The 21,175-nt window shown below is 38.2% G+C and overlaps 1 protein-coding gene across 1 annotated transcript in view; it reads left to right on the forward strand.

The window, feature by feature from the left end:
- camkva (CaM kinase-like vesicle-associated a) overlaps nucleotides 1-21,175 on the forward strand; it is an 84,698-nt gene that overhangs the window by 6,464 nt on the left and 57,059 nt on the right. The gene's annotated exons all lie outside the window — the stretch shown is intronic.

A 21,175-nucleotide genomic window follows, 5' to 3' on the forward strand; every position in this document is an offset into this window, starting at 1 on the left:
TCTTCAAAGAGCACTTACTCTCCTAACACCTCTAACTAACTACCTTCTACTACCAGATCAGGAGAATCTCTCACTATCTTTAATAAACTCCTGAAGACAGAGCTCTTCAAAGAGCACTTACTCTCCTAACACCTCTAACTAACTACCTTCTACTACCAGATCAGGAGAATCTCTCACTATCTTTAATAAACTCCTGAAGACAGAGCTCTTCAAAGAGCACTTACTCTCCTAACACCTCTAACTAACTACCTTCCACTACCAGATCAGGAGAATCTCTCACTATCTTTAATAAACTCCTGAAGACTGAGCTCTTCAAAGAGCACTTACTCTCTTAACACCTCTAACACACTAACTACTTCTAACCTCATTTCCTTCTTCCTCTCCTTCACTCCTCTATCCTATTATTCCCCTTTGACCTCCTTTTATCCCTATCCAAAGATGTTTTTCCTTTAAACTTATTTTACATTGTACTTGACTATTGTAAGTCGCTTTGGACAAAAGCATCTGCCAAATGTAATGTAATGTAAAATGTAATGTAAAGCAGCATAAAGTTATCCAAAAGCAGTGTGTAAGACTGGTGGAGAAGAACATGATGCCAAGAAGCATGAAAAAGCTGTGATTAAAAACCAAACAGAGTTATTCCACCAAATATTGATTTCTGAACTCTTAAAACTTTATGAATATGAACTTGTTTTCTTTACATTATTTGAGGTCTGAAAGCTCTGCATCTTTTTTATTATTTCAGACATTTCTCATTTTCTGTAAATAAATGCTCTAAATGACAATATTTTTATTTGTAATTTGGGAGAAATGTTGTTTGTAGTTTATAGAATAAAACAACAATGTTCATTTTACTCAAACATAAACCTATAAATAGCTAAATATCGAAAAACTAAAATTATTTCTGTGGTATAAAATAGAATAAAGGATAGTATTAGCTTTTATTGCTTTTAACTGTCTTGTTGGTTCCACACTGAAAAGGAAACTAAATAACAGATGCATCCACAAAACACAATGCATTACAATAAATGCATAAATACACAAATTGCTATATTTTAGATCCTTAAAAGTAGCATCTCTTGCTTAGATTAGAAAATTTTTCACATCTCTGCTGGAATTTCTCAGTCAGCTTTATCAGTTAACAGCTGTGCTGAACTCATCAAGAGTTAATTACTTGAATTTCTTGTCTCTTAATAAAGTGTTTGAGAGCATCAGTTAAAGTAAAGTAGTGAAGAGGTAGAGTTACAGGTATACAGTGAATAGTCAATATTTGAGTAATGTTCTAATCCAGATTATGAGAAGCAACAACTACTCAACTAAATAAAGAAATTGAAGAAATGAAGATCAGTCAATCTAAAAAGAAGAATTTCAAGAACTTTGAAAGTATCCTCAAGTGCAATCAACGCAAAGACCATCAAAACATTACAATGATAGAACTGGCACTCATCAGGACTACCCAGGAATAGCAAGAGTTTCCTCTGCTGTACAGGTTTATCAGAGTTACCAGCATCAGAAACCACTGAATGAAGCAGATAAAAACAGCTTCCCAGATAAAACAATGAATGAGAAAATCCTGTAAAATCCATGTGAATTAAAACCATCTAATGCAACTTTAAACTAAACAGCTTCTCCGACCTTCAGAACTTCTTTTTAGCACCTGATTAATTTCAGAAGATTTTCATTATTGATTTTTCCAGCTCATTTCCTCTCTTTATTTAGAGCAGCTCAATATAAACAGACAACAGAACCACTGATTTGGATATAAATCTTTAAAAAAAAGTACTTTTTCAAAAGTTTCTTATGTTAGTTGTGGTTGTTGCACTGCTGACTTTTTCAGTACTTGAGTGAGACTTTTAACCAACCACAGCAAGCATTTTAATTTTGTAAAGTTACAGATGTTTTTTCTGTGGGTATTTTGTTAAATTAGAGGATTTTTGTAATACAGAAAAGTAGTTTTGCCTTATTCTGTTTGGGGTGTAACATGAAATAAAGCAATTTACATTTACATTTACATTTATGGTATTTAGCAGACGCCCTTATCCAGAGCGACTTACAACAGTGCTTCAAAGTTACTTAAGATATCCAAAGCTAGTTTGTAGACTAGGATCAAGAGATACATAGAGCTTAATCATGTTAAGAACCCTAGGAACCTTTTTTTTTTTTTTTTTTTATTAGTTTAGGAACTCTTTGAAAAGATGTGTCTTCAGTCGACGTTTGAAGACCGTGAGTGACTCTGCTGTTCTGACATCCAGTGGAAGTTCATTCCACCACCTTGGTGCCAGCACAGAGAAGAGTCTGGATGTCTGTTTTCTGTGTGTTTTGAGTGATGGAGGTTCGAGCCGAGCCGTACTGGAAGCTCTAAGAGCTCTTGGTGCAGATCTGACTTTGACCATCGCCATCAGGTATGAAGGTGCTGGTCCGTTTTTTGCCTTGTAGGCCAGCGTCAGGGTTTTGAATCGGATGCGGGCGGCAACAGGAAGCCAGTGGAGGGAACGCAGCAAAGGAGTCACATGACTGAACTTCGGGAGATTGAAGACGAGTCGTGCTGCCGCTGATTCTGAATTAACTGTAGTGGTTTGGTGGCTCGCAGTGGAAGACCAGCCAGTAGAGAGTTGCAGTAGTCAAGTCTTGAGATGACAAGAGACTGCACAAGCACCTGAGTGGCATCCTGAGACAGAAACGGTCGAAAGCAATCAGTGTATGAATCAGTGTATGAATCAAACACTACTAATGATTGTGACCGGCAGCATCTGGCTGAACTTGTCCATGCAAAAAAAAAAATAAATAAAAAACCTCCGGCAACTCTGGCAGAAATCACATCCAATTTCAATGCAATACAACTTATTTTAAAATATGGTGCAAAACCATTTTAGTGAGTTAACCAGTCCCAGATAATATATAGTTGTGAAAATCCCTTAAAAGCAATAAATGCATGGTTTATAATTAGTTAAAACAATGGTACCAGAACTAAAATGTGCTTTAAAGACAAATGAAGCTAAACTGGAGGGCTGAACACACTTGGAGGAGAACACTAACTCCTAATTCTGTTATTTGGATGGCTGTGATTGGTTGGTTTTTGGCATTCAGCTCATTTGATTTGTCTTAGGTGGAGCTTAAGCACAGCATGTAGGCCTGTCACGATAACAAGTTTTTGAAAATGATATGTTGTCCCAGAAATGCTTGCGATAAACTATACTGTTGGCATTTTAAGAACATTTAATTGCACTAATATAACGATAACATAATATCATAACAAAGGAATTGCACCTAATTTTGGAACCCGCAAAAGTTCCCATCTTGAACCAAAGTAGGTTATAGTCATAAATAATATATATAAATATATACACATCGTGTATAGTAGAGTTGCACAGTGTACCGAAGGTTCGATTCTTTTTCGATACTACGTCATCACAAACGATTCGGTTCTTTAGCGTTCGATGCTTTCGATACTGTATATAGCCCAGTCACTAGCTTCAAATGAGTCAAATTAGTAGGCACGATTTGATTCAGTTCATAAGAAAACTGATTCACACCGCAGCAGTCGGTGTGGCAGGATTCAGATAAACTTAGTGTTCTGAACAAATGAATCGATTCACGCGCAAGCCAGCAGAGCAGCAGCGAGTGTAGAATGGCGACGGCTAAAATAACAGATGTCTCTCGTCCGCGACTTGTGGACAAAACGGGCGCGAGGAGTGAAGTGTGGGAAAATAGTCTGAGATGTAGGCATCTGTTTTTTATTTATATTTTTATTTTTAAATAAAATAACGAAAACTGAAAGTGAAACTAAACTACTTTATTTATTAGCGCTGTTTTCACTCCCGCAGTTGTACAGCGGGGGGTGTTGTGCCGATTCTGTGCGCGAAGCGGGAGTCGGATTCAGCAGCGGATTCGGCACAAGCGCGGCGGCACCTCGCGGTCCGCGGTGTTAGTTGTAAGCACTCGTGCTAGCCGCAAAATACGACAGAAAACACTGAGGGAGCTGCAGAATTATGTGTGGGACTAGAATATGAGCACGAGGAGATAAAAGAGAACCTTTACCTGTGAGTAGCTCACATCAGAACACGCAAATCTCTCTCTCTCTGTGTGTCTCTCTCTGTGTGTCTCTCTCTCTCTCTCTCTCGCACGTGAACACCTCCGCGTTTGACCTGCAGCACTGTGTTTAGCTGTTCTTAAAAATCATTTAAATTAAATAATAGTTCTATGCTTCTATGTTACAGTGTTATTTAACATAATTCTGATCATATTTCGCTCATTCATTTAGCAGACAAGCACCCTGATCTCTACAAAGAGCTGAGAAGTCGACAGGTTAGTGGAGTTAGTCAAGATACGCTCTGTCTGTAGCTTTACTAAGATTTACTAGCGACTGCTCAAGATGTTCACATTTTCGCGTTTCCATCGCAAATCTGTGGTCAGGCACGTAGCCTGCTTGATCGTTACACTGAACATGGGCTTATTAAAAACGGTAAACGGTTGATTAATAAAACGGAGCAGTGAGTGTTAAAATGAACATAACATTGTAATGTTCTTCTGTCTCTTTATTTTCCTTATTCAGAACTTAACTTCTGCCCGCCCGTCAGGTTCACATAGTCAGGCTACCATTACCTCTGGTTTTAGTTTTAGTTTTTAGGAAGTGTTTAGATAATTATGTTATAGTTAAGGTTATAATAACGAAACTTGTTTTTTGTTCAAATGTTTCATTTTAGAATAAAAACGTTTGCATTTTATGTTCAGATATTTTTATTGTTTTTTTTTTCTTCCAAGTATCGTTTTGGTATCGAGAATCGTGATACTACAGTTGGTATCGGTGTCGAAGTCAAAAATTTGGTATCGTGACAACCCTAGTGTATAGTGTGGAGACAGGGGAACTGTGGGTCTGCCCCACACCATGACGTGCAGCCCCGGTCTGCCCCAGCTGGCCCACATTGGACCAGCTTTGGAAAGACTTTGCCTCAGCCTTTAATCAAGAGATATGCTGATGGTGAATGGTTTTGGGTGTTGATTTTTCCATTTTTCCTAATAAAGGTATGTTTTGAGTTAATTTACTCCCTGTTTCTGTGTCTCTCTGTGCTTCTGCACTACAGCGTCACGGTGTCCACGCCCACAGTCACAGTATATGCATATTTACGTGCATTTTGTAAGTGCAAACACAATGGACGATATCACGATTATTAAAAGAAATATTGAGGTTATGTCCATTTATCGAACGATAAGTCGATAATGTAATTATTGTGACAGGCCTAACAGCATGTGATGGATCTAACAGCCCATCAGTGTGCACACACACACACACTCAGACACACACACTCACAACAACAGTGGACAGCGTGTGTGAACGCAACCCACAGGCTAGTACACCACACACCCACACTATGGCTATTCAGAAACTCCATCCTGTTCTCTAGAGCTCTCAGCGATGCCCGTCATTCCTTTATATAATATTACACCTGTCCCACCTCCACCCGCACCAACACTCTCACAAATATCCTCCTCTAACGCTCAGGAACAACAGCCGCAGCCGCAGAGTGATAATCTGGCTCATGCTCTGTGGAGTGAAGGAGGAAATAAGCAGGTTTTTGAACTGGTGTGTGTGTGTGTGTATCTGCAGGGAGGTAGTTTGAGGACACTTATGTTCTTTTATCTGTTGGCCTGTGTGCAACAGGAAGTCTTGCTGTACAGCATGTCCCTCCTTTTATTATCTAAAACAAAATCAACACTGTGCCTGTTCATCTACGGCCATAAAAAAGTACGAAAAAACTGTTTTAACATCTGTTTTAGCTTTGATTATAAATGCATTGTTTCCACAAGCTTCTGCAATGTCACAATTTTTTTTTTTACTGTTCAGAGCTGCATTGATTTCTTCCCAATATCTGGTATTGATATTGAGAGATTTTGAACACTGGCCAAAGCCTTCTCCAGCACATCCTGAACATTCTCACTTAATAGGACTCCCTTGTAAGAAGAAGAATGATTTTCCCAATTCCAATTTCCAATTCATTCAGTTGCCTTCACTGCAACGCATGCATTGAAATGCTCTTACTTTCACTATTAAAGGTCTCTTTCTGCTAAAATCCACTTTTTCTTGTTCTTTGTGAAATACTATAGAACTGTATAGTTGTTTATGATGCTGCACATAAAACTCAACCTCCATTGTCTGGTCTGCAGTAGCTAGTAAAAGAGGCGATCAGCCAATCAGAGGCGATATATTGAATGATTTTATGAATATTCATGAGCGAAAGTCAAATCCTGTCTTTCTTCAGAGACAACTGATTCAGTGATCTAAAGCAGAGCTAAATAGAAACACCGGAGCACATTTTTTCAGAAAAGAGAGTAGAGACAACAACCAGACATTTTAAAATAAATGACAAAACATCATATTTTTTGTTTTCTACTGCTGTTTATCTATAATTCTATTGTGGATCAACATCAATCAATAATTTTTTCCAACCATGTTCCTTCTTGAACAATTATGTTCCCCCTACTCTCCTTCCCTTTTGAAAAAATGCATTGGACAGTCCTTTTCCTGGTTTTAGTAGTTTCATCATCTTCGTATATGTTTTCTCTGTTTGATTCCACATAGCTGTTTAACAAATGAGAAGCTACTCCCTGCATCAGTTAGGGTTAAAAAACTAGTTGCTAGATTAAGCATATACGGCTCTGGAAAAAAATAAGAGACCACTTAAAAATGATGAGTTTCTTTGATTTCAACCATTTCTCATTTTCTGAAAATAAATGCTCTAAATGAAAATATTTTTTATTTGGAATTAAGGAGAAATATTGTCTGTAGTTTATAGAATAAGACAAAAATGTTTATTTTACTCAAACATAAACCTATAAATAGCAAAACCAGAGAAACTGAAGTAGTCACTTAATTTTTCCAGAGCTGTATAACCCCCCCTTCGATATATATCCAAATTGGCTGAAAGATAAAGGTCTTTTCAACCACCTTTCACTTTTAACTGAGATCAAAAAAGTTTAAATTAGAAGTTTCAGAGTTTCAATGGAAAGCTCTGATTTTTTTTTTTTTGGAAAATAAATTAAATAAAACTTAGTTTAATAACTTAATGAGTTATGTTTATTAGCCCTTCAAACTAAACAAAAAAACAGAAATATACTGAGAATATATGGATTTCAAATACAGCAATCATAAGTTAGGTGTGTATTTAAATAAGTTAAACAAAATAATATAATACAATAGAATAGAATAAAATATGATGTCAGTATTGGGCTGCATGTGCCTATTGTTTTCATCACATGACCTATTTCAGTTAGCATTACACTGAGCCACTGCGCTGCTTTGTTAGCCAGTCTGTGCTATTTTAGGTTAGCTTTGTTACTGAATGGGATCTGACTTGTTCTGTTTTGCTCTGAAATCAAATCCATTATTTCCTCCACTGTTGGCTGGATACTAATACTGAGGGTTTGATCTCGACTAAAAATGGTTTTGTTTGTTTTTAGTTCACCCTGACTTCATTCAGTAAGAGATAAAAATCACTGCCAGGTTCAGTTTCAGCACTTTCAGAGGATTTTGGACAAAATAATGAAAACATGAGCCATTTAATGAATGTATCAGTTTTAAGAGAATCTTTTCATTCTGCTTTAGTTCTTATTTTCAACAGATTATTGATAGAAATTGAGCCGTTTTTCATGATTAACGACTGCATTTCTACTCTTAGCCTCTCTCAGCCAATAGACAATAAACAACAAGCAAGCAGATCTTATTACTATTTTTTAGTGCTTTAAAGAGTGAGATTTACAATGTTTTACAATCAATCAGGATTTGTTCGCTGATTTCCCAGTGGTACCCATGGGAAATTATTTTTTTCTGATGACAATACCTATAGAGATCAGTTACGAACAAGCCAAACACTAAAGCAAACATTCAGTATGCAAAAGGTACGTTGGCAATACTTCGCAAAGTGGACAAAAAAAATAAACATTATTAATACACAGAATAAATTACACACAGGTGAAACAGGTTTAGTGCTCAGGTGATTCAGAATTTGAGATCAGTTTAAGGGTACCACTTTAAAATAAGACTACCTTTATGAAGGGTTTATAAATGGTTTACAATTAGTTAATAATGGTTACTAATTAGGTTGTAAATGCCTTAAAAATCATTAATAATCAGTTATAACACATACGTATACGTGTTATAACTGATTATTAATGATTTATAAGGCATTTACAACCTAATTAGTAACCATTTAAAAACCCTTTATAAAGGTAGTCTTATTTTAAAGTGGTACCAGTTTAAGATTCGCTGAAGACAGTTGTGTGATACAGTCCTGCATAAAATGTGGATTATAGGAATTTCTCGATGGAAAATGAGCCATTCTTCATCCTTTTTAGTGCTTTAAGGAGTGAGATTTTAATTATTGCTTTGTTTCCATTTTTTCAATTGGCACCTATTGAAAAATTACTTTTTTTCTACTGGCCATACCTATATTTTAGGATTTGGGTAAACATAAACAGGCAGAGATCAGTAACTCACAAGCAAAACACAAAAGCAAGCATTCGCCATGCAACAGATAAGTTGGCAATACTTCGCAAAGTGAAAGACAACCTGAAAAGTGTGCACACGGGTAAATTACACACAGGTGAAACACACAGGTTTAGTACTCAGGTGATGCAGAATATAAGACAAGTTCAGTTGTGTGAACGACTCCTCCTTAAAAGGTGGATTATGGTAATTTCTCAATAGAAATTGAGCACAGTTCTACTCAGTCTCTCAACCAATAGACAATAAACAACAAGCTGGCAGATCTTATTACTTTTTTATCTTTATCTTTTTCTTAAAGCAAACATTAAATATGCATCAGGTAGGTTGGCAATACTTCGCAAAGTGTAAGACAAACTGAACAGTATTAATACATAGAGGTAAATTACACACAGATGAAACAGGTTTAGTACTCAGGTGATGCAGAACATGAAAGCATTTCATGATTGGTTGAAAACAGTCGTGTGATAGAGTCCTCCATAAAGTGTGGAATATGGAAATTTCTTGTTAGAAATTGAGCCATTTTTTATTCTTAGCAACCACATTTCTTTAAATGTAAACATGCAGAGATCAGTAACTCACAAGCAAAACACTAAAGCAAGCATTCACTATGCAGCAGATTGTTGGCAATACTTTGCAAAGTAGACAACAAACTAAACAGTATTCCCAGGGGTGAATTACACACAGGTGAAACAGGTTTAGTACTCAGGTGATACAGAATGTGTGAGAATGAGATTTTTCATGCTTATAAACAACATTTCTACTCAGTCTCTCAGCCGATAGAAAATAAACAACAGAGTTTATTACTTTCTTTAAGCGCTTTAAGGAATGAGATTTACAATCTTAATGCCTTCAGAGTTTATCTCTAGCTTCATTGGCTGATTTCCGAGTGGCACCCACGGGAAAACTGCTTTTTTTCTGCTGGCCATACCTATAATTTAGGCACCCAATGATTTGTCCTCTTTCGCTATTAAGCTATTTTCTTCTGGTGACTCAAATAACTGAAGGGGCGTCTCAGATGAGACTTGCTGTTGTCATGCCTGTTGTTATGGCTTTTCTTAGCACTTTTGGCAAACAGCACTTGTCCAGTTTTACAACTAGAGCGTCTGCAGTACGAAAAATCAGGTCTTAGAGTTTTACCACAGATAAATGAGACAACATGCCCTCTGTGATTCATCAAGACACTGTGAAAGGCGATGTAATGATTATAAAGTGATATACAGTGCAGTGCATGGGAAAATGTTCTTTATTATAATGGTTTTAAATAGATAAATGAATTACAGACATTAAAGTCATTAAATTATACTATTTTATTGATATTTAGCTATTTTCAACATCTTTTAGGTAGCATCAAAAATAACAATTAATCTTCCAAAATAACATTTTTATAAACCTTTTAAAACTATAATGGGGGCTCAGAGTGGTCCAGTGGTCTAAAGCACTGCCTCTATTTTGGTGGATAGATCGCTGGTTCGAATCCTGGTTATGTAGCTCATAAAGTTTTAAGAGTTCAGAAATCAATATTTGGTGGAATAATCCTGGTTTTTAATCACATTTTTTTCATGCAACTTGTCATCATGTTCTCCTCCACCAGTCTTACACACTGCTTTTGGATAACTTTATTCCACTTCTGGTGCAAAAAGTCAAGCGGTTTAGCTTGGTTTGATGGTCATCTTAATCTTGATAATATTTTAGAGATTTTTAATTTGGTCAAATCAAAGAAACTCTTCATTTTTAAGTGGTCTCTTTGATGACATAAAACTCTTAAAACAAATAAGACTAAAAGACAATGTATTGTGAGGTCAGATGGATGATCACAGATTATTTAAAACTGTCTCTAACTGCAGCTGTATTTTAATTATAACTCTACAGCAGATTCAGCCAGTCTCCACCCTTTACATGCCTGCGCTCAAACCTGACACGAAATCATAATCGCAGGCAAATCCTCAGAGGATTAGAGTCAAATCTCAGTGCTGAACACAATTCTCCCTCTGCCACACTGTTCCCATGGGTGCCAATTAATGTCAGAGACATGCAGAGAGCTGTCTCACTGCGAACACTGAACCTGGAGCCATCGCATGTTCAGGACTGGAAGCTCCTGTCTGTTCATCTCCAGCTTTAAATGAAATGTTCTACGATATATAAACAGAGCTTTGACACCAGATACACCAGAGCTGCTACCTGTCAAATCAGATTAGAGTTAGGTGAGTGTGTGTGCTTCCTTTGTTTCTGTTAGTGTTTGGAATATACAGTTGCAAGAAAAAGGATGTGAATCGTTTGGGATTATACTTGGATTTCTGCATACATTGGTCATTAAATGTCTTCTGATTTTCATCTAAATCACAACAATAGAAAACACAGTCTGCTTAAACTAAAACCACACAAACAATTATAATAACTGCCTGATCCTCCTTTGGCAGCAAAAACCTCAACCAATCGTTTCCTGTAGTTGCAGATCATATCTGTACGTATAACGCTCAGAAGCATTGGTTCAGGGAGCATGAGATAATTTTTTTTTCACACATGGATTGAGAGAGAGTTCATCACAGAGTCCAGATCTTAACCTCATTGAGAATCTTTGGGATGTGCTGGATGGAGAAGAGCTGCTTTGTGCAGTGGTCAGACTCTACCATCATCAATGCTGCTGCAAGATCTTGGTGAAAAATTGATAAATTAAAACACTGAATTGAAATAAATCTTGTGACATTGCAGAAGCTTACTGAAACAATGCCTTTAAAGTAGCACCTCTCGCTTGGAATTTTCTCAGTTTTACTCAGCTTTATGAGGTAGAGTCACCTGGAATTCAGCCGTTCAGTTAACAGCTGTGCTGAACTCATCAAGAGTTAATTACTTGAATTTCTTGTCTCTTAATAAAGTGTTTGAGAGCATCAGTTAAAGTAAAGTAGTGAAGAGGTAGAGTTACAGGTATACAGTGAATAGTGAATATTTGAGTAATGTTCTAATCCAGATTATGAGAAGCAAGAAGTATTTAACTAATTTCAAGAACTTTGAAAGTGTCCTCAAGTGTAGTTGCAAAAAAAAGTAAATTCAAAACATTATGATGATGAAACTGGCACTCATCAGGACTGCCCCAGCAGAAGGAAGAGCGAGAGTTCCCTCTGTTGTACAGGATAAGTTCATTAGACCCAAACTGATAAACTACAGAGAAGGATTTAATTTTGACACTGTTCATTTAAAGTGACATTTACAATCCCACTGACACCCACGGTAAAATTACATTTTTTCTACTGAACATATCTATAATTTAGACACTTAATGATTTGGGTAAACAGGGACAAACAACAATAATAAACTTAAACAGGCAGAGATCAGTAACTCACAAGCAAAACACTAACGCACACATTTAGTATTCAACAGATAAGTTGGCAATACTTTGCAAAGTGGACAACAAACTAAACATTATTAATACACAAACGTTAATTACATACAGGTGAAACAGGTTTAGTGCTCCAGTGATGCAAAATGTAGGAACAGATTATGATTGGCTGTCGCTGTGCAGTTTTGTGGTAGAACCCTCCATTAATTGTATTTTTTTACTTAATTTAAGAGTTAATTACTTGAATTTCTATCTCTTAATAAAGTGTTTGAGAGCATCAGTTAAAGTAAAGTAGTGAAGAGGTAGAGTTACAGGTATACAGTGAATAGTAAATATTTGAGTAATGTTCGAATCCAGATTATGAGAAGCAACAACTACTCAACTAATTTCAAGAAATTTGAAAGTGTCCTCAAGGACAGTCGCAAAAAAACATTATGATGATGAAACTGGCACTCATCAGGACTGTCCCAGCAGAAGGAAGAGCGAGAGTTCCCTCTGTTGTAGAGGATACATTTATCAGAGTTACCAGCATCAGAAACCACAAGTTAAAAGCTCCCCATATAAGAGCATATATATATTTTTGTTTGTTTAAAACTTTTAAAGCTTCACTAGGTAGGATTGAGATTTTGTGCTCATGGGCTCCCCCTACAGTTGTAGAGTGTAATAAATGTTTCAGGCAGATTAGTTTCTCTTTCTTGTCTTTCACAGACATATTCAGTCTCTTTCCAGCTTCTGCCAGAGTGTCTGTATGTTAGTTTGTAAAGAATGAACCAGTAGTCCTTGTAGAACTGTTAGAACTAAAGGTCGGAAAGCAGGTCGCAGTTCTTGCGAGCATTGGTCGCGGCCGCCTCGGAAGACTTACAGAGTCTGGTTTGAGCTCAGAGGAGCTCCGGCACAGACACGAGAGCGCCGCTATTCCTCCTATTACACCTCAATGCAGCGCTGCAGTGAGTTTCAAGCTGTAATTTTACTTCTTTAAAAAGAGAAAAAAATCAAGGAAATCCTACCTAGTGCTGCTTTAAGTTACTACATGATTCCTTATGTGATCCTTTATAGTCAAAATGTCAAGAATGCCAAACACCGATAAAACACGTGTGGATTAGGATCAGAGAATTTATTAAAGAGAGTAACAGAACTACAAGGACTACAAAGCACAGGTGTAGCTAACAACAGTAAGGCAGCATAAACAAACAACATACAAGAGTTTCTAAAGCCGAAGTTCATAAACAGAGGATAAACAACACAAACCATGGGCAAAGCAGAGAGCACGGTTCAAAAGCAGCCATTGGTTTTAATCAGAACACAATAACTAACAGAAGGGCTAAGATAAATAAGTAGTTTAGTAAAGAAACAGAGGTAGAGGTCATACATGAAAGACAGGGAGGATAGAGTGAAAGCAAAGGTAGAAGAGATCTAGGAAACTAGATTCAATATTGGGCACAGAGAACAGGAACTGAGGGGTAGTTATACAGGGGAGCACAGGTGAGAACAATCAGACTAATTAGTATGACAGAGAGTTCGTGAGACGAAGTGGCACGTGACTGGGAGAGACCTGGGGACGGGAATTCTGGGAAGTGTATTCTGGGAACTTTTGACTGGTATTATTTTTTTTTGTACTGGAACATCTGCTCATTGATTCTTTCTCCTTAGTTTAAGTATATTAATATAGTTATCTTGCTTTTGTTTTTGTTAGAGTAACTCTCAGTAACCGTCCATGGATTATTTTCTACTAGATGTTGTATCACTGTTGCAGGGATTTCAATGCAGCAACAAAATCATTACTGAGGTCAGGATTTTAGACGATTTAGTAAAAGTGCTTATTTCCATGAACAGGTGATGCTTATATGTATTCTATAGTGTGCTTTAGATCATTGCAGTGCAGCAGAACTGAGCTTCAGCTTCAGCTCAGACAGATGGGTTGACAAAAAAAAATAAAATCTGCAGGATCAGAATGAATTAATCAGTATTAATCTACCAGACACCAACGCAGCACCACCTCAAAAAAAGCGTGACTCTGCTCGATTGTAGATTTGATTTGTGCATTTGCTTTTTCTGCACACAGATCATACAAAATGTTCCAGTTTTGATGCATCTGTCCCCAAAACCACTATAGAGCTCTTCAGCTTTAACCCTCCTGTTATGTTCATTTTTCAGAAACAGAAATGGTGTTAATGGGTAAATTTGTTTAATTGTCCAAAAGATGTCTGAAACCAAAATAAATCCTAAAAAACAGTGTAACTATTTCATTACTAATTATTCTATCAATGTTTTGTGCAATGGTGTTCCTTACCTTTAACAGATAATGTTTTAATTGGGATAATTCACTCGTTTTTTTATTTATTTATATTTTACTACTTTTACTATTACTTTTGAAAGACCACCTTATAAAAACACAATAGTTTATCACAATAATTTTGTTTTAGTTTTAGTTTTTGCAGGGGCTGGTTGCGAATATGTGAGATTGAAAATGTTCTTTTTATATGTTGATTACACTAATTAAAGCAAGCAGAAGGCTGAAGAAAATCTTTTAACTATTTTTCCTAAATCTTCAAACTTTAAAACGGGTCAATTTGACCCAGAACACAACAAGAGGGTTACGTATTAAGCTTGTATTACTGTATAATAGATAACACCTTATTTGAAGGCTTCATATCACATTAATAAGATATGGTTTATAAGAAGGAAAACAAAAAGTTACTTAAAGGAGAAATCCGATGTGAGCATGACTTGGGTTGTAGTGAAACATGATAAGTTAATGAGTATTAACTTTTGCACAATAGCTCACCTCTATTCACCCCCAGCATTCACAAATACAGCACTTTTAGTCAATGCTCCCAACAGGCTTACAATGCTAGTGATAGGGGCATAAAGCTAGTCATGAGAACTTTGAAAGTGCGCAAGTAGTTTGGAAGTGAGGTATGTTCAGGTAAATTTCTGGCGTGATTCTATCTTAGCGCTGGGAAATACAGTCAGGTGCGCCACTGACTGATTAAAACCCTGACAACAGTCAACAGTCAGTTGCCCAATCCTGTCATAGCCATGCAGGAGCACTGCAGAGCAAAATCCGGACTTTTACCTCAACAATAAACAGAATAAAATATAAAATAACGTTGCTGTTCCCTTAAATGAGCTGCTGGAGTATCTTCACAGCATAAATGAGCGGGTCCGTATCCTCTGCTGAAACGCATAAAAGCTCTGCGCTGTTAAGATCCAAACGCGCCAAAGTCAGAGCTCACCTGCCTCCTAAAGAGAGTGAAAACTGATACACTGATTGGTATCATAAGAGCCCAAAAAATACACCTTGCACAGCTCCAAAGACACACCGAAATGCCCTAAATCCAGATGCCTTTCTAAAATAAGGCAATATTTTATATTTAATAATATTTTATACAGTGTTGGGCACATTACTTTGAAAAGGTAATTAGTTATATTTACTAGTTACTTCTCCAAAAAAGTAACTGAGTTACTAATTGAGTTACTCCACTACAAGAGTACCTAGTTACCAGTAAAAGTAACTATTGCGTTATTTTTGCATACCTAATTTAAAAATAAGGAAATTTTCCACCGCCCGCTGTGAGCCATCCCACCAGCCCAACCAAGGTTCAGTATCCCTTACATTTTAAGACAGGTTTACAATAAATCTAAAATAACCACCTGTGAACCACTAACAAACTATAATTAGATTATCAGAATCTGATAGGCCTATGTTTGTTGCATCTTAAGCTTGTTTTGCGGAGCGCAGAGGAGGGTCAGTGTGGGGAAGCCCCGCCCCCCCTCACTGTGAGTTCAGGCAGCTAGTCGGAGCAGCTGATGTTAAAACAGATCTGGATATACGGATATGCAGGAGTAAGTCCTGCAATCCTAAATTAGTAAATACAAGTAAAAACAATTATTAGTTACTGGCTGATCAGGTACATCAGGGCAGGTTGAACTTTATATATATATATATGGGTTTGATCTGTTTGTTTTGATTGGGAGACGAGTCTTTTTAACCTGCAGAAACAGATCCAGAAACAGTGTAATCACAGTTTACATGGTTAGTTACCTTTCTTTAAGATAAATCTCCGTATATCCAGATCTGTTTTAACATCAGCTGCTCCGACTAGCTGCCTGAACTCACAGTGAGGGGGGGCGGGGCTTCCCCACACTGACCCTCCTCTGCGCTCCGCAAAACAAGCAAGCTGATTGGCTGTTTCTCCTGAAAGGCGGGACTTTCTCCTTGAAATGACACCATGATTGGCGTTAAGAGATTAATAATCTCTCATTAATACATTTTTTATTTTTTTTTTTTTATAATACGGGAAATTTACGGGAAAAAAAAGAGGGATAAAATACGGTAGTTTCCAGGCTAAAACGGGAGACTTGACAGGTATGCTTTTGTAAAAAAATTAAAGTTAATTGAGCGGCTAAAGTAACGTGCAGTAATGGGGTGTGGAAAATGGTAATGGCGTTATAGTTACAGTCAGAGTAATTAGTTAGATTACTCCTTACTGAAAAAAGTAACAGCGTTAGTAACACTGTTTATTTCAACGCTGTTATTCCCATCACTGATTTTATAGCACAATATTCAACATTTGCATTGTGTTTTTATGTTGATATGTAAGCTAGTGGCTGCAGTAGAGCAGTTCAAAACCTGGGTTCTATTCACCCTTTGTGTTTTTTGAGAGAATGGCTCCACTAAACACAAAAAAAACCAAAATGCTGATTTCCATTTGTGCTGAAAATGACTGCTGTACTGCCGCACTTCAAAGTGGTGTTGCAGCCGGAGTGGCCGGCCGTCCAATGGTGGATATGAAGGGGAATATGAAATGGAGATGTTAATGAATATTTCACCCGCCTTCTCAGTTCACACTGCCTCACAGTCAACTCTTCCATCCCCATCTGGTGATGCGTCAGATTGTGCAGATCTGCCGAATGCAGACTAATAAGTGTGGTCAGTGCACTGGCTGAAGTGGTGGCAACACTTTAATATAACTTCCAGTGAGAAGTGATGAGAAGTGATGGAGTAATGGGGGTGAGAATTATAACATTTACAGCCTGTCAGTGGCTCTGTGTCAGGGTCTGATTCTGTATTTATATGTGCAATATTCATGTGTAGATCACCTGAAATAGGGATGAGATATGAATCATAAGGATTAATGATAATGATTCACTGAATGTGAAACTCATATATTATATAGATGTATTAAACACAGAGTGATCTATTTTAAGCATTTATTTATTTTATTGTTGATGATTATTATGGCTTACAGCCAATGAAAACCCAAAAATCAGTGTCTCAGAAAATTAGAATATTATATAAGACCAATTGGTACATTTGGCAGTGTGTGCAATGTGCCAAGTCCTGCTGGAAAATGAAATCCACAGCTCCATAAAAGTTATCAGCAGAGATGAAGTGCTGGCTATTTTGAATGTAGGCCAATTGTATCTAAGAGAAAAAAAACCCAGAAAACAGAGAACCTGGCAACACTGTTTTGTTCTGTTTGCAGTGCATTGTAGCGCATTTTTACATTTCCCTCCAATAATGCTCTAAATTGTCCCTCTCATTTTGGAACTAGGGGTGGAGTTTTGAAATAATTCATTAATAAGGAAAATGTATTCACTGATATCTGCAGTATCTACAGCAGAAAGTACAGTCATGTGAAAATCTTTGGATATTTGGTCTTCATTTCAACATTTTATACTGAGAGACAGAAATAAACAAAACTAAACACATTAAACCAAATAAACGCGTTGCAAATTTAATCACTCAAAAAAAAATTCCACATTTATTTTCTTTAACATATTTTTTTCTTAAAGGTCTCATTCCAGTGATACGATAAAATGCTGCTTTAGTCCCATGGAGGAGTGGGCGGAGAGAAATAATAGTATTTCGGCTTTTGCTCATGAATATTCATACATGTGAACATATGCCCTCTGTTAGCCCTCTGGCTAACAACACTTTGACACCAAGAGGCAACGAGACGAACAACAGTTAGAAATGTTTAAAATAAAATACATTTTTACACTAATAACAGTCTTTACAATGTCATATGTTACTTTACAACATGTGTAATAATGCCCTGCTAAGTGCAGTTCAGCCACTGACCTAGTCTTAGAGTCTCTGTAAAACACCAAATCCACCGGAGATCCTATTTAAACCTGTAGTTACACACAGAGGTGGGTAGTCCAGGTCCAGAAAGTAAAAATCCACCCCGGGCTGTTGGCTCAGCCGCAGCAAAACCGCCCAGGCAGTTGGAGCAATCCCGGGGTGGATTTTTACTTTTAACTAGTGTAAACAGAACTGTTCTAAACACACACCTACCTATCTCAATTGTACTTAGCTGGTGGTGTTTTTCCTCCATAGACTAATTCTAACCATTTGTTTCTTAGCTCTGAATTACTGGGTAAAGTATATAAACACTGATGTGTTATTCGCACAAATAACACAGGAACGAACTGCATGCTGATCCTAGCGCTGTTAGCTCCTATTTGACAAGACGACGTCGCCGCCCGGCTTCAGCTCTGACTGTGGGCGGTCCTGAGCCGAGGTGGGCGGGGCTATGAATACTAATTCACGGGATGATGAAGACACGGTGCTTTTCCTGATCGACGTGCTTTTCTAAATAGTTTCTTTCACTAGCTGCTGCAGAAAATGAGGAAGAGGTTGAGGAACAGTTTCATGTGCAGCATCATAAACAACTCAGAGAGACCTACTGTATTTCACAAACAACAAGAAAAAGAGGATTTTAGTGGAAGGACACCTTTTAAAAAATATTCGTTAGGTTTTTGGAGGTGTCTGTCTAGAAAAAGTGATGTCACTGAGAGTCACTATCGCTAGAGGAGTATGAGGAATACAGGCTGATGTAATGCAGATAAACTGCAGTGTAGATAAAACGAGCTCTAACAGAAGTTTGGCCTGATTCGTGTGAGAGAACCACGTGAATAAAATCAGCCGTTTCTACTGTTATTGGAATCCAGAGACTCTGTTGCTTTTCCCACCCCTTTTGTTGCCTGGGAAACGTGTTATTACAAGGCGGGTGCTTGTCGTTAAGCGATCCTCCCTCTCTGTGAGTTTATTCCCTCTCTCTTTCTCTCTGTATCTCTCTCTCTCTCTCTGTTTCTGTGGAATCATGCCCAGGAAAGTCATGAAGTGAAGTTAATTGAGCTGCACTCTCCTCGTCCCTCCTGTAAACCCTTTTCGTCTTCACTGTTGCTGCTGATCTTACGTGTCCGTACACACTGTAGACACACTAGATATATAATTGGATGAATTGATAGATAGATGGGTGGATGGATGGATGGGTGGATGGATGGAAGTGGTGTTATGAAGATGCTGAGTAGTGTGATGCTTCTGTTAGATATTTGGATTTTGATATTGAACCTGAATTAATTATAAATTAGTTTAATCCTCTATAAGTTTTTCCAGCAATTTGTTTGACTGCACTGTTTTTCCCAGGATGAGCAGTAGTTTGGTGTGAGTGTTTATTGTGACCTCTACCTCACTCTACTTCCCACTGCCTCCTTTTACCTCCTTCTACTTAACCATGCCTGCCTCTACCTTACTCTACCTTACACTATTTCATTTTGCCTCCCTCTACCTTCCTCTACCTCACTCTACTTCATTCTACCTCACTCTAACTAGGTAGAGGAAAGCAAGCCTTGCCTCCCTCTACCTTACTCTACCCGTTCTACCTCGCTTTAACTCACGCTACTTCACCTTGCCTCCTTCTAACTCACTCTACCTCGCTCTAACTCACTCTACTTCCTCTTGCCTCCCTCTACCTTACTCTATCTCACTCTACCTTGCTCTAACTCACTCCACTTCCCCTTGCCTCCCTCTACCTCCCTCTACTTCGCTCTAACTGACCCTACTTCACCTTGCCTCCTTCTAACTCACTCTACCTCGCTCTAACTCACTCTACTTCCTCTTGCCTCCCTCTACCTTACTCTATCTCACTCTACCTTGCTCTAACTCACTCCACTTCCCATTGACTCCCTCTACCTCACTTTACTTTGCTCTAACTCACCCCACTTCACCTTGCCCTCTCTAACTCACTCTACCTCGCTCTAACTTACTCTAATTTTTATTTTGCCTCCCTCTACCTTACTCTACCTTGCTCTAACTCACTCCACTTCCCCTTGCTTCCCTCTAGCTTACTCTATCTTACACTATTTCATTTTGCCTCCCTCTATCTTCCTCTACCTCACTCTATGAAGCTGTGCTTCACTCTAACTATGTAGAGGAAGGCAAGGGGAAGTAGGGTGCACTTCCTCTTGCCTTCCTCTACCCTACTCTACCTCATTCTACCTCGCTCTAACTCACTCTACTTCCCCTTTCCTCCCTCTAACTCACTCTACCTCGCTCTAACTCACTCTACTTCCTCTTGCCTTCCTCTACCTTACTCTACCTCACTCTACCTTGCTCTAACTCACCCTACATCACCTTGCCTCTTTCTACCTCACACTATCTCGCTCTAACTTACTCTACTTTACTTTGCCTCCCTCTACCTTACTCTACCTCACTCTACCTTGCTCTAACTCACCCCACTTTCCCTTGCCTCCCTTTAGCTTACTCTATCTTACACTATTTCATTTTGCCTCCCTCTACCTTCCTCTACCTCACTCTATGGCACTCTACCTCGCTCTAACTAGGTAGAGGAAGTAGGGTGTACTTCCCCTTGCCTTCCTCTACCCTACTCTACCTCATTCAACCTCGCTCTAACTCACTCTACTTCCCCTTGCCTCCCTCTAACCTTGCTCTGCCTCACTCTGTCCATGTCCCTGCCTACCTTGCTATACCTTTTCCTGCATCATCACTGTACATCAGTCTACCTCCCTCTAACTCACCCTACTTCACCTTGCCTCCCTCTTCCTCCCTATTCCTCACTCTACCTTTCACTACTTTACTACGTCACTCCACTTTGCTGTTCCTCACCTTGCCTCACTCCATCTCGCTCTTCCTCATTTTACCTCACTCTGGTTTTATAAGATATAAAACTAATCACCGAAACTAAATAAATGCCTTTTAAATTTGTATTTATTGTTTCCTGCATTTTACAAATAAATTGCACACCCATTTGTTTTAAATATATATATATATATTGTGGCGTGAGGAGGCGGGGGAGTTGTGGGTCCGCCCCACGCCAGAGCGCAAAGCCATGCCTGTCTCAGCTGGCCCGGATGAGGGCTGATTGAGCCGCCAGTTGAGACAGGCATATATACTCAGCCTCAGCCATCATTTGGGAGGACTTACACTGGGGAGCAGAGGGCTGAGGCTGCACGGACCTTAAAACCTTAAAAACTAAACTAAAAGTAATTCTACAGACTCTAGAGCCCCATTGGGCTGAGCATCATGTTTT

Source organism: Astyanax mexicanus, chromosome 5 (genome assembly GCF_023375975.1).
Source record: "Astyanax mexicanus isolate ESR-SI-001 chromosome 5, AstMex3_surface, whole genome shotgun sequence".
Classification (NCBI taxonomy): Eukaryota; Metazoa; Chordata; class Actinopteri; order Characiformes; family Acestrorhamphidae; genus Astyanax; species Astyanax mexicanus.